This window comes from Podarcis gaigeae (genome assembly GCF_964106915.1).
Source record: "Podarcis gaigeae genome assembly, chromosome: 4".
NCBI classification, from domain to species: domain Eukaryota; kingdom Metazoa; phylum Chordata; class Lepidosauria; order Squamata; family Lacertidae; genus Podarcis; species Podarcis gaigeae.
In genome coordinates, this window is record NC_139677.1 from 60,828,775 (window position 1) to 60,841,150 (window position 12,376).

Genomic DNA, 12,376 nt, shown 5'->3' on the forward strand with positions numbered 1-12,376 from the left:
GCGTGTGTTTCCCATTTGAAAGCTTAGAGGTGGACTTGAAAGGCTTCAAACAAGACATACACATAACAGATATTAAATAATGAAATTCAGCATAATTTAAAATGTGTTTAAATTTGTTGACTGGAGTCCTATTACCTTCCACACACTCATAGCTGGGAGTCCGCAAATGAACATTGAACCCAACACATCAAAGGTGTGCATTAACTATTCCAGAGAAAAAAAAATCGCAATGCAAAACACTAGGACTTATTTTTGCTTATATGGTGCAATTATGCAAAGCTTTCCTCCTTTGGGGCTCTACAGTGCTCAGAACAGGATTTGAATATCCTTGATTTAAGATCTGCCTCACCCCACCCTCGCCCGCTCAGAACAGTGTACAATACTGTATTAAATATATATATATCGCATGCGTGCCCTGTAAAAATGCAAGCAAGCAACGCTGGCCTGTCTATCTATTGTCCTTACAGTCAAACATCAACTTTATTTTCAAGCCTCGTCTTTCTCCAGTTGCAGAGATGCTCCCAGGCAGACTCCTCGGCGAGCCTGCCTCGCACATCTGCTTGGCTGTGGCTGCCGGGAGAGAAAGAGGTTAAACCGGAGAAACTTGGCTCAAGCGATGAATGGCGAGGAGGGGAGAGGGAGGGAGGGAGGGGAGGGACGGGCTGACAGGGTGGAAAGGGAGGAGGGGAGGGGAGGGAGGATCTCGGGCTGCGGGTGAGGCTTTGAAAGTCAGCCTCACAGGCATTGCAGCAGAGCCCCGAACCAGCGAGGAAGAGCGGAGGCGCTGCTGCCAGCGCGGGCGCCGAGCTCTTGCTCCGGAGAGGACGGCGTCCCCGGGGAGCTTTGTGTATCTGCGTGCTGGGCGGGCGTCTGAGGCGGCGTCGCCTTCACGAGTTGCTTCTTCCCCTCCCCATTCAGGCGCCGCTCGCCGGAGCTCTCCGCGCTAGAACTCAGCGCCGGAGTTCGCGCCCGCTTGTCAGGGGTGGCATTTGGAAGAGGCGGAGGCGGCAGCGGCGCGCGCGCGCGCTCGGAGCTCTCCCTCCGACGGACAGGAGGGCGAGAGGCGAGCCAAGGCAGACGGAGAGCAGGAGCAGCTTCCCGGGAGAAAGGCGGCTGGGAGCGGCGGTCGCCGCGCAAGGGGCCGGCGAGGTGAGTTGGCGAGGGCCACGGAGGCCGGCGCTTTTTCCGCCTCTGCCACTGGAGAGAGGGGAGGCGAGCAATGGGAAATGGCCGCGGTGGTGGCGGCGGCGGCTGGGGGCTCGATGGAGAGACGGAGGGGAGCGGAGGCGCTGCGTTGGCAACCTGACAGAACCAGCGAGCGCCCGGAGAGGGAGGGAGGGATGGGGCTCCGGCGACGAGGGAACAATACCCGGGCTTGACTTCGGATCTCCCAGGAGCGAGAGATTATTTCCGGTGGCAGCCAGTCTCCCTCCTCGCTAAGCATTTTAGACAAATAAAGTTTGACCGGCAATTAAGGGTGGGTGGGAAGGCAGGGCAAGCGGAGGGGGTAGTTTCCGTCTGCTGACCCCCCTTTTTTTGGTTTGCATTCTTTCTGAGAGACGGACCTTTCTCTTCCCCCCCCCCTCCTCCCTCCCTGAATTATTCAGGGAGCCACGAAGTCTTGTGCGCAGGAGCTGCAGTTCCAGCAGCAGCAGCAGCTCCTCTGCGGGATGTGGAAGGGAAGAGGAAAACCTGGCGTGTGGCTCGAGCGTCCGCCTTCTTTCCCTCTCCCTCCCTCGCTCCAAAGTCTCTTTCCATCCCTTGCTAAGCTTCCACCTCTTCTTAATTGCCTGCACAACCGCACTAGACAAGGCCATGCCTCCTTTCCGTCTGCGCTCACCTCCTGTTATTTATTCACTTGGTTATTTATTCACTTCCTCTCCATCGCCACGCACACATGCACACGCACACCGGCTGGGTAGGTTCCCCCCTCCACCCCCTCTTCTGTGTCACATACAAACTCCCACTCCATCCCCATCCTCCAGAAAAGGTGCTTTCTCATTATTTAGTTCCATCATGCTACGCCTCCTCCATCCCTCCCCCCCCCCCCCCGCATATTGTCCTTTCCTTTTCGTCTGTATGGCAAGCACCAACACATTCGGTCGCACTCTATATCCTTCTGATTACTTTTCTCACCCTAGGAAGTATAAATATTACAATGTGTTTTCTTCTTCGTTGTGATTTGAGAAATTGGAAAATGGACTTGGAAACAAGTTGGGCTGTCATTGCAAATAGTTTGCGTATTTGAGCAGAAATTTTGTTCTGTGACGGTAAGGTTTCTAGGAGACTTTAGGTTTTTTAAAAATTAAATGTATCTCTGTTTGACATGATTGTGAATCCTTGATACATGGGCTTCTTTTAAAACCCCGTCATATTTTCAGGCGTACTCTAGTGTATGTTCTATTTGGCAAGATGAAGTTTCTGAAAATCTATTTTGTGTGTCTTAAGTCATAACTAACTGGTTCCGTGATAACTAATTGCTGAGATGCTTTATTCAATTGGCATCGAAACAGATTACTAAGTCATGGCTGCATGCAGAATTGTACGGATAAATCATATAATTCATTAGGAAAAGAGTACCAATTCAACATGCTGAATTTCAGAAATAAAAGGTTACTTCCTGGAGGTCAATATTCTTTTTTATCCTGTAAAATAAAGACTCTTCTAGTGGCAGATCTGAGTGGATCTGTATTTAAACTTATGTGTGACACATCACTAAGGTTCAAGGCAAAAAAAGTTTCTGATGTAAGTGTTAGAGCTCTGAATATAAAGATGCTTGAAGGGAGAATGCTGACGACTATATTTAATGTCTGCAAATGCTTGTAAGTGGTTGACTGCTCACGTGGTACAAACAGCTAAATTCAAGTGTAAAGTATAAGTTTAATAAGTTTGCTTGGCTGCCCCCTTTCTTCAGTAAAAGAAAGATCATAGTTTGTTGTTGTTTGAGTAAATTCCTCATTGCAAACTGATAACAGATTGAAATGGAAGGTATGATGGTTGCGTGATATGCTACTGTTGCATGGAGATAAGTTGCAGTCTGCACTGTATCCTGAAATCTGTCTTCTCTGGTTGCGTTTGATCTCCACTTCTGACCACTAAAGAGGTTCAAGATTTCTCACAATTGTTTTGGACAGAAGTCTTGTGCCCTCCATTATCTTGGTCATTATTCTGTTCCTCCTTATTCACCGGAAGACAATTTAAAGAAAACATCAGCAAAACATTAAACAGTGAAATGGTAGCATTTTACACATTCACCCATTCAGCTTGTTAAATTTCATCTGCTAATTTACTTAACCAGAAGTTAAATTTGACTACAAGATCCCTCCTTCACAAACCATATCCAAGTTATTGAAATTCGAATGAATGCTGTTGTGCACACTATGATTATTATTGATAAAGTGAATAAATCTCATTAAATAATATAAAATCTCAAGAGGCTTTAATTTTCAAGAGAATGAAGCATGATGGAGAAAGTGCAAAGTCTTATAGACTAAACTTAAAAAAATTGCAGCAAGAGCGCTTGGCATATCCATAATTTATCCATTAGGATACTACAGTTTAATTCATGTATTAATTTTTACTGGGCATGTGCAAGTTTTCTATGTTCTGAGGTCTTCTTTGTGTTTTGAGCTCTGAAAATCCCCTTGAAGGCCCATGGGATCTTTGAGAGAGTTATAAATTAAAAGATGCAAAAGTTTATTAATCTATGGTGCCTGTTACATAGTGGTTAGAAAACATTCGCACTTTAGTGTGATGATTGGTCCTGGGTCTGGAAATACTACATGTGTTTTGAACCTGGGTATTTTGTACGTATTGCATTTATTCTGGGGGGGAAATGCTGGAGAAAAATTCTAACTTCTTTCTTGTATCTTGTTTTTCTAACTCAGTTTTAAGGTGAAGTATAAGAACTGTGACAGGTTACTGGTCTAAACTAGATGTGGCATTTTATTTTCATTTGTTTGAGCTGTTTGTTTGTTTGCTTCAATTAGACATTGCATCAGCTGCAGAAGATAATCATTATGGTGATCATAAAAGCATGGAAGGGCAATATAATTCTTTATTCCCCTGCTGGATTTTCAAGAAAAATCTCTCCTCTGAAGCTATTTACATTGACATTAATGGAGGATTTCCTCCCAATGAGGGACCCCCCCCCAGCAAACACCAGCTTTTAAAATAAGGAAGGGAAGGGTTAAATTCTGCCTCCTTGTCTACTGTGCTCCTTCCCCTCCCCTCATGTGATGTAATGTACATATTTTTAATGAATCTTAAATGCAAATATGCATTTTACTTCTGTGTTGGCTCTTTGATTGGTTATCTTATTTACTGATTTTTATATCACTTCTTAGCCACCGAAAATGGTATTCAGATCTGCGATAAAGGAAGTGCTAGGATGTGTTTTGTAAAAAAAAAGTGCAAAAATATGTCTTTTTTCAACAAATACAGATTGTTATGAAAATAAAAATGAAAGACTACTTGATGTTACATAAGCTCCTTTTGTATCCTGCCTGGTGGTCATGCCTTCGGCTTCCACTACTGTATGCTAGTGAAAATGTCAAGGCCTTATAGAGGTTTCCTATGACATTGGTTCTGTATACCTTTTTAGTTGTAGAGCAGCAGTTATAAATTGTTTTGATGAATGATGAATTTCTTTGGAAGCTTATTAGGCTTTCCTTGCTGAGGCTCGTGAGACCTGTATAATACCAGACAGATCTTCCTAAAACATGCCAGTTATTGTTTTTTTGTGACATGCAGCCAATGGTACTTTTCAATGTTGTAGAAGGTGCTTTTAGTTCGCGTGGAATAATAATGAGGCACCAAAGGCAAAACCAATGCCCTGGGACATTTGTCAGAATCTTTTTCAACAAGCAAAAGGTCTGTGGCAGATGTTCAGGGTTTCCTCTGCAGTATACAATAAGGATTCCCAGAACCAAGAAAGTTTATAAACTGTGCTATTTGAAAATCATTTCCAATGTCTCCTGTCAAGAGAACAGAGAATGGTAGAAGGCAAAAGAAGACACTTCTCAGTCTTGCTTCTTTTAGGGCATGGATAGGCAAACTAAGGCCTGGCCCAATCGCCTTCTAAATCTGGTCCGCGGATGGTCCGGGAATCAGCATGTTTTTACATGAGTAGTTTTTACATGAGTCCTTTTATTTAAAATTCATCTCTGGGTTATTTGTTGGGCATAAGAATTCATATTTCCCCCCAAAAATATAGTCTGGCCCCCCACAAGGTCTGAGGGACAGTGGACCGCCCCCCTGCTGACCCCTGTTTTAGGGCAAACAATTGGCTTCTTAATACTGCCTTCACATACACTCAGTGGGACTTCTTTCTGAGTAGACGTGCATAGGATTGTACTGTTAGCTTTTAGGCAAGCCACCATCTCCCCATTTCCTGCTCTATAGGATTGTTATTAGGATTATTGAAAGAACTTGTGTAAAGCACTTTGTAAATGAATGCTTGGTATTATTATTATTATTATTATTATTATTATTATTATTATTTTCTATTTTTATATAGTAAATGGAGGCAGATTGAGCTATGAAAACAGGAATGTCCTTTTAGTACAACATATATCTAGTCAATAAACCATCTTTTAATGACCATTTAAAACTATTTACACACTATTTACTTGTTACATAATTTTGTTTTAGACACCGAGACTGGTGGAGTTTTGTGCTTTTTTGCTTCAAAAAAGGATTATGCTCATTAATAGAGATTACGTTTATCTATGGCTGATAGTCATGATATCTAAATGGAACATCCACATTCTGAGACTATATTTCTGAATATCACCCAGGAAGGCTTTCATGCCAAATCTGTGTACCTGCCTGAGGCATTTGTCTGTTAGTAACAGATTAGATAGACCCTTTGTCTTATCAAGAATCTTCTTGTGTTCTTTCTTTCAACTTGTTTCTTCTCCTAGTCATTTTTAAAGTATATGTATGTAATTTGCACTTTTGTTCATGTTTTTAATAAAATCAACGCGTGTGCACACTTAATTGCATGCATGCTCAAAATACAACTTTCCTGGTCACATGTTAATATGTAAAATATTAACTAACAGCTGCAGATTACAACTGCCAAATGATTTTTTTCTTTTGAAGAATTTAAAGCAAGCTGTTTACGACAGCAGTAGTGTGTATAAAAAGGCACGTCAATATTGTATTTTATTTTCCTATTTATTTTATTTGAGCTCCGCACTTTCCTCCAAAGAACTACATGGTAACATTGCCTAATTGGAAGAGGTAGATCAACCTAATATGTGCGTAGCATTTTAAAAAATGTGTGTATTTCCTCTTTATTTTGATTAAATACATGCTTGCCTTAAATCAGTTCTGCAGAATGCATGTGCTTATCCCCCCCCCCCTTCAACGTCAGAATTTCAAAAGTGGAAAGACGGATCCTGTAGTTGCATTATGGTGTACTTAAGTCAGTGTCCGTCTTTTCTTAAAACTGCAGTAAATTTGCCCAACATTTATTAAAAATCTGGATTCTTTTTACCAATACCAAGATGAATTTATAAAGAAAAGAAAATTAGTTACAGATCATTATCCTGAGGGCAAGTATTGAATAAAAATCCTTTTATAGCGGAACTAAAGTGTGAACTATAAAAATTTCCCACAGTGTTTTAGATTAAAGCCACCTGTACCAACATCGCAATTGAAACAAAATTGTTCTTCTTCATCTGGAAGATAGTCTGGTTCAGAATATGAAATCTCAAACTGGAAATAAGTTCATAATTTTGGAGCATCTATTTGGACGGTGGTGCTCTGGCCATGTGGCACACTGGCTAGCATGAACATAATCAAGCACTGGAGTTCCTCTGTGGGGTTGTAATTCTGTAGCTACAGAAACATTAGATGAAAATAATATAAATGTGGTGGCTCATAAAACATCCAACAGATGGGGAAGTTTTCTTTTCTTCAGATGTTTTCTGAACTTTTTGTAATTTGAAAATTTATACAGATTTTTATATTGTGCCTTGAATAGTTCAGTTAGATCTGAAAACTTGATGACTTTCCAACTGAGTATTGGTTTGTGAATACTGAATAATGTGTATAAAGTTTATAAAACTGTGTGGTTATTGGGTTGGATTCAGACTTTGCTCACACTGATGGTGTCATCTATTGCCACTGGGAAAGGAGAGGGAACCCTTCAGAACAGTGTGGGAAAGGGACCTTACTTAAACTCCCTGCCACCAGCGTACTGCCACGTTTAAAGTTAAGCACCTAAGTGCAGTGTTAGAAACTGGGATATGAAAGCTAGGAGCTAAATGGCACCTTAAACCTAGGTTATGGGCAGAACAACGGAATTTCTAGGCTTGCTTTTTTATAACGAGAATACAAAGGTGAAAATGAATGAACTGCTGCTAAAATATTATGTTCATTTTTCACATGGTCTAGTCCTTCCTTCTGCCCACCCCCCTGATATTCTTAAGAGGGTCTCTTCTCCAGTCTTCAGAGAGTAGCTGGAAGTGGGGAGGCAGAAAAAGGTCCTATTTTCCTCCTACTCTGCAGTTTTAATCTGAAATCTTAGGCACAGTACTGTGCCCAGAGCTCAGACTGCTCGCATTAATGAAATGCGCCTAGAACAATGGGAGTTTCAAACACTGCCTAAGTATATTTAGTTTTTCTTTTTTGTTGCATTTATATTCCACCTTTTTATCCAAGGAGATCAAGATGGCATATATGGTTCTTCCCTCTCTGATTTAATCCCTACAAAAACTCTGTGAAGTAGGTTAGAGAGAAAAATTCAGTGTCTGGCCCAAGGTCACCACTGAGCTTCGTGACTGTGTCTGTGTGTGGGGGGGGTGTTGAACCCTGGTCTCCCAGGTCCTAGTCTGACACTCTAACCACTACACCACACTGCAGTGAAAATGATTTCAACACCCACAATTCTTCCACTAAAATCAAAATGCCTAGCTGTAGCCGTAGCATGACCACATTTAGTAGTCTCTTATTAGACTAGTACAGAGCTTTCCAAACTGTGTCATGACATGTTAGTGTATCGGCTGCAGTCAGTAGGTGTGTTGCACAAATGATGGAAAGGGATGTAGTTTAATCTCTGGTTTGCTAGTAAAACTGTATTACTGTGTCGCGAAATGATGCATGTCAAAAAAGTGTGTCACCAACATGAAAAGTTTGGAAAGCTCTGGGCTAGTAAGAATGTGAATCTTACCTATGTTTATATACATTTTATATAAAACACAGTTTAAAGTCCCATTCATTTTGGTGGGAAAATTAAGTGCATGCTTCAGCTTTTTCCATTGGAACTTAAAATTCTTAGCTTTCCCTGGATTAAGCCATGCATTAAAAAAGGGGAACATATATGCATACTTTTGTAGTCTGACTCTTATATATAATAAGTTCAGAATCCTTGAGGAATATATAGGTTGCATTTAGGATGGCATGAAAGGAAGACTGTAAAAAGAAGGCCTTCATACTTAAAGTAGTTCCAAGAAAAATATTTTAGTCAAATGACTACTCAACACTCTTGTTTTGTGTGAAGTCTGCATAGCAATAATCAGAATGGTTAATATGCATTGCATAAGATTGTATTTAGTACCATTTATTGTTTAGTGTTTAAATTACTTTACTTTATCTTGGTACCATGTGGGACAGAACATTTCCCATAAAAAACATTCTAAAAATACATAAAATTAGTAACATAATGAATAGGTCCAATAACAGCCAAATGATACATTTTCAAAATTATAAACTACTGTGTATCTATCTGGTTTCAATATCACAGACACACAGACAGTATAGTTATTTGTAAACAAAAGGAAGGTTTAAATTAAAACCAAAAATAAGTAAAACAAGCAAAAATCAAGTCATGAATTCATCCGAGCAGTCGTAAATAAAATCAAAGCCAAAAGTAATACCAGGCTGATAAGTGTATTAATCGACACTGACGTGTGTTTTGCTGAATATTCAATCCTAGTCAAATAATTAGTTCACTTTTAGCTATTGGAAAATATTTTTTTTTCTTTTAAAACTCCAATAAACGCTTTCATATTGTCATGTGGTTCAGACATCTAAAATAAACTTTTGAGTTATTTATACATCAAGTAAAATTAACATTGTATACTTTTTCTAAATCTAAACCAAATAAACAGGCTGAATCAGGTCCTGGTAGATTTATGGCACTGTGAAGTTTTCTGACTCAAATGTTAGTGCAAAAAAATTGTTACGTTTTTAACTTGTGAAGTTGGTCAGAGTTTGATAAAACTAATAATTTTCAGTTGTCAGCTATAGTGACTCAGGACGACTATTTGTCTTCTATTTGAAAGCATTTTGAAGCCTCGATAGCAATCTCTCTCTCTCTCTCTCTCTCATTTGTTGTTGTTGTTAAGTCGTGTCCGAGACTTCGTGACCCCATGGACCAGAGCACGCCAGACACTTCTGTCTTCCACTGCCTCCCATGGTTTGGTCAGACTCAAGTTGGTAGCTTCGAGAACACTGTCCAACCATCTCGTCCTCTGTCGTCCCCTTCTTGTGCCCTCCATCTTTCCCAGCATCAGCGTCTTTTCCAGGGAGTCTTCTCTTCTCATGAGGTGGCCAAAGTATTGGAGTCTCAGCTTCAGGATCTGTCCTTCCAGTGAGCACTCAGGGCTGATTTCCTTAAGAATGGATAGGTTTGATCTTCTTGCAGTTCATGGGACTCTCAAGAGTCTCTCTCGATTATACTACCTCCTAAATTTGCAAATGATCTCCCTGATATGGAATAAAATATATTGTCCTGTTAAGGAACAATGTAATTAGTATTGGTAAACCATAACAGGGAAATTAAAACTTTTATAACACAATAGTGCTGCTGTAATCATTTTCATTTTCATTAACATATGCTGATATTATAAGGTTTGATAACTGGTGGAAGAAGGATATTAATTGTAAGTGAGGGTCTGCAACAAAATGTTGCAGTGTATCACTGCCTCTAACTGGAATAGTCCAATTCAGGTTTCTAGCTGTGTGTTGGAATTCACAGAGGACAATCTTTTTCTTTCCCACCCTTTTGAAACCTCATCTCCTTGTGCTATATAATAATAATAATAATAATAATAATAATAATAATAATAATAATAATAATAATAATTTTTTTATTTATACCCCGCCCTCCCCAGCCAAGGCCGGGCTCAGAGCGGCTTACAAGCAATAATAAAAACAAGATGAATGATTACAACTTAAAAACAAAAATAAAATACAACATTAAAATAATGGAACATTATTTCTCTAATATAGCGCTAAAGAACTCAGGATTTCTATGGCTTCAACATGTGTAGGTCCTGAAAGTTCATAGGACCATTGTGTGTGTGTGTGTGTATCTATTAAAATGCCTTTTTCTTTTAATTTACAAATTTATCTGCTTCTGTGAACCCAGGAAGTCCCACAAGTATGGAGAAACCATTAACTTGTTTTAACTTCCAAATTGATAGGCAACTTGCCAGCTAAGTTCCGCAGGGCAGGGATATTGTTGAAAGAAGCATATTGAAATAGTTTTAACAACAGTACATTCTATTAAGTTGTGTTGTGTCTTTAGTTTAAGAATGCAACTCTTGCATCAGTGCCATTTCCCACTCTTCTACATTTTTTATGGGGGGGGGGGTTGTGTATGGAGGAGACCTATCATACTTGGGTAGACAAACATAACACTTCTGTTTTCTGCAGCTTGGTTGGCATTTAATATTTTGCAGCAAATTTTTAGTTTAACATATTTGAACTTGTACTAGATAGGGTTAATAGGTTGGCACAAAAGGTCAAATTATAAGGCATTAGGCTTAATTAAGGGAGAGCAGGAGTGGCAGGAGTATGTGACAGTTAAATGGGTTTCCCACAGACTAATGTCGGTTACAGTGCAACCATGCCTCAACTTAAGTGAGTTATTTTGTGGAAAGGGCAATAGTGATTAACAGTTTGACATGCTAGACATTTCTAGCCAATCCCATCTGTTTTAGAGGTTAAGAAAGCACACCTTTATGAGCTGATGGATTGATTTGTGTGCCTGTCTGCTAAAGATTAGAAGTCCAAGGCCAGTGCCGTAAATGTCAGTTAAAGAATGTTGCACTTTCTTAGTAGTTCTTTAACTGTCAACTGTTTTGTGCTAAGGCTAACTGCGGATATGCAGGTAGAATAAGAACCACACTTCTCAACCGCCAAAGCAGGTGGTGTAAAGAGAACAGATCTGCTGTAGGTATGTTTGCTAAAATTCTAAGAACATAAGAGCCAGTGTCCCATCTAGTCCACAATCCTGTTCTCTCAGTGGCAAGATAGATATCAGTGGGAAGCCTTCTCATTTTGAACTTGTGCTGTTTTGTAGGAAATTTTTAAGGGCTTTTAATACGGAAATAAGTTTCTTAGCGTCTGCATGCATGCACATGAATATTGATTTTTCTGATCTATAAAAAATGCTCTGTTGTGAAGGTAGCACTCTAAGCTTTCCAAAAACATAAACAACCCATCCTCTTTGGATGTCTCCAAAGGAAAGTGTCCTACGTTAGTATGCAAACGCTCGCTTTGAGCTGCCAGGATGAGAATGTTCCAGCTTGTAAGACTAGAGTGCATATGCTGCCTGCCCACCTACTTGCCTATCGCTGCATCCCCTTTTCAGTTCTTAAAGCATTGCCATTGAACTGAAATGGGAGAAAGTGCCTTCAAGATGCTTCATTCTGCTGCTGCAACAAGCGCTTTAGCAAATTGCCTACACACCTAGTATCATGTGGGGCTGGGTGATAAGTGCTTTACGACATCGTAGTATGCCGCCAGCTAAACGTTGTGGTATGGTGGTATATCACTTGCCGGTGGTAGGTTGGTTCTCTGTTAAACTGCTTGGCTGAGGAAAGGGCAGTGGTTCACTTTTTAGCCAAGCAGTTTAAAGAAGCGAGGGAGGAACAAGCTGTATCGGTGCCTTGATGGTGCAACTTGTTTCTCCCTCTGCTGCGGTATGAGGGGCTGACTGTGATGGTGATTTCACTCAGCGGTATATCGCTGGTGAAACTGCCCACGCTCCTGAGTCCCTCTGCCTCCAGCACCCGACTCCAGCTTGTTTTTCCCTCAGTGCACTGGCCATTGGTAGCAGAGGGACTCAGGAGGCGGCGGTTCCACCTTGCGATATACCACTGAGTGAAGCCATCATCGTGGTCTGCCCCTCATACTGATCCTAGGTGATATATTGATATATTGCCCAGGTCTAGTATCATCTTGAAAGCACTTCCTTCCTCTTAGGTGGTGATGGAAGAGGTTAACTGTGCAACAGAAGCATGTGTGGAGAAATATCAAAAGGAGTGGGGAGGCTGAGAAATGGGAAAACTGGTGTTAGGGCTAGAATAGATAGGAAAGGGGAATGTGGATTCAGAGATGGTCAGAGGGATTGGAAGAC

The 12,376-nt window shown here is 40.7% G+C and overlaps 1 protein-coding gene across 1 annotated transcript in view; it reads left to right on the forward strand.

Moving 5' to 3' along the window:
* Positions 1-664: 664 nt before the first annotated feature.
* Positions 665-12,376, forward strand: part of NRIP1 (nuclear receptor interacting protein 1) — a 78,218-nt gene continuing 66,506 nt past the window's right edge. Inside the window, exon 1 of the mRNA XM_083736162.1 lies at positions 665-1,149. The gene's annotated coding sequence lies outside the window, so the exon portion shown is untranslated. The remainder of the gene's footprint in view (positions 1,150-12,376) is intronic.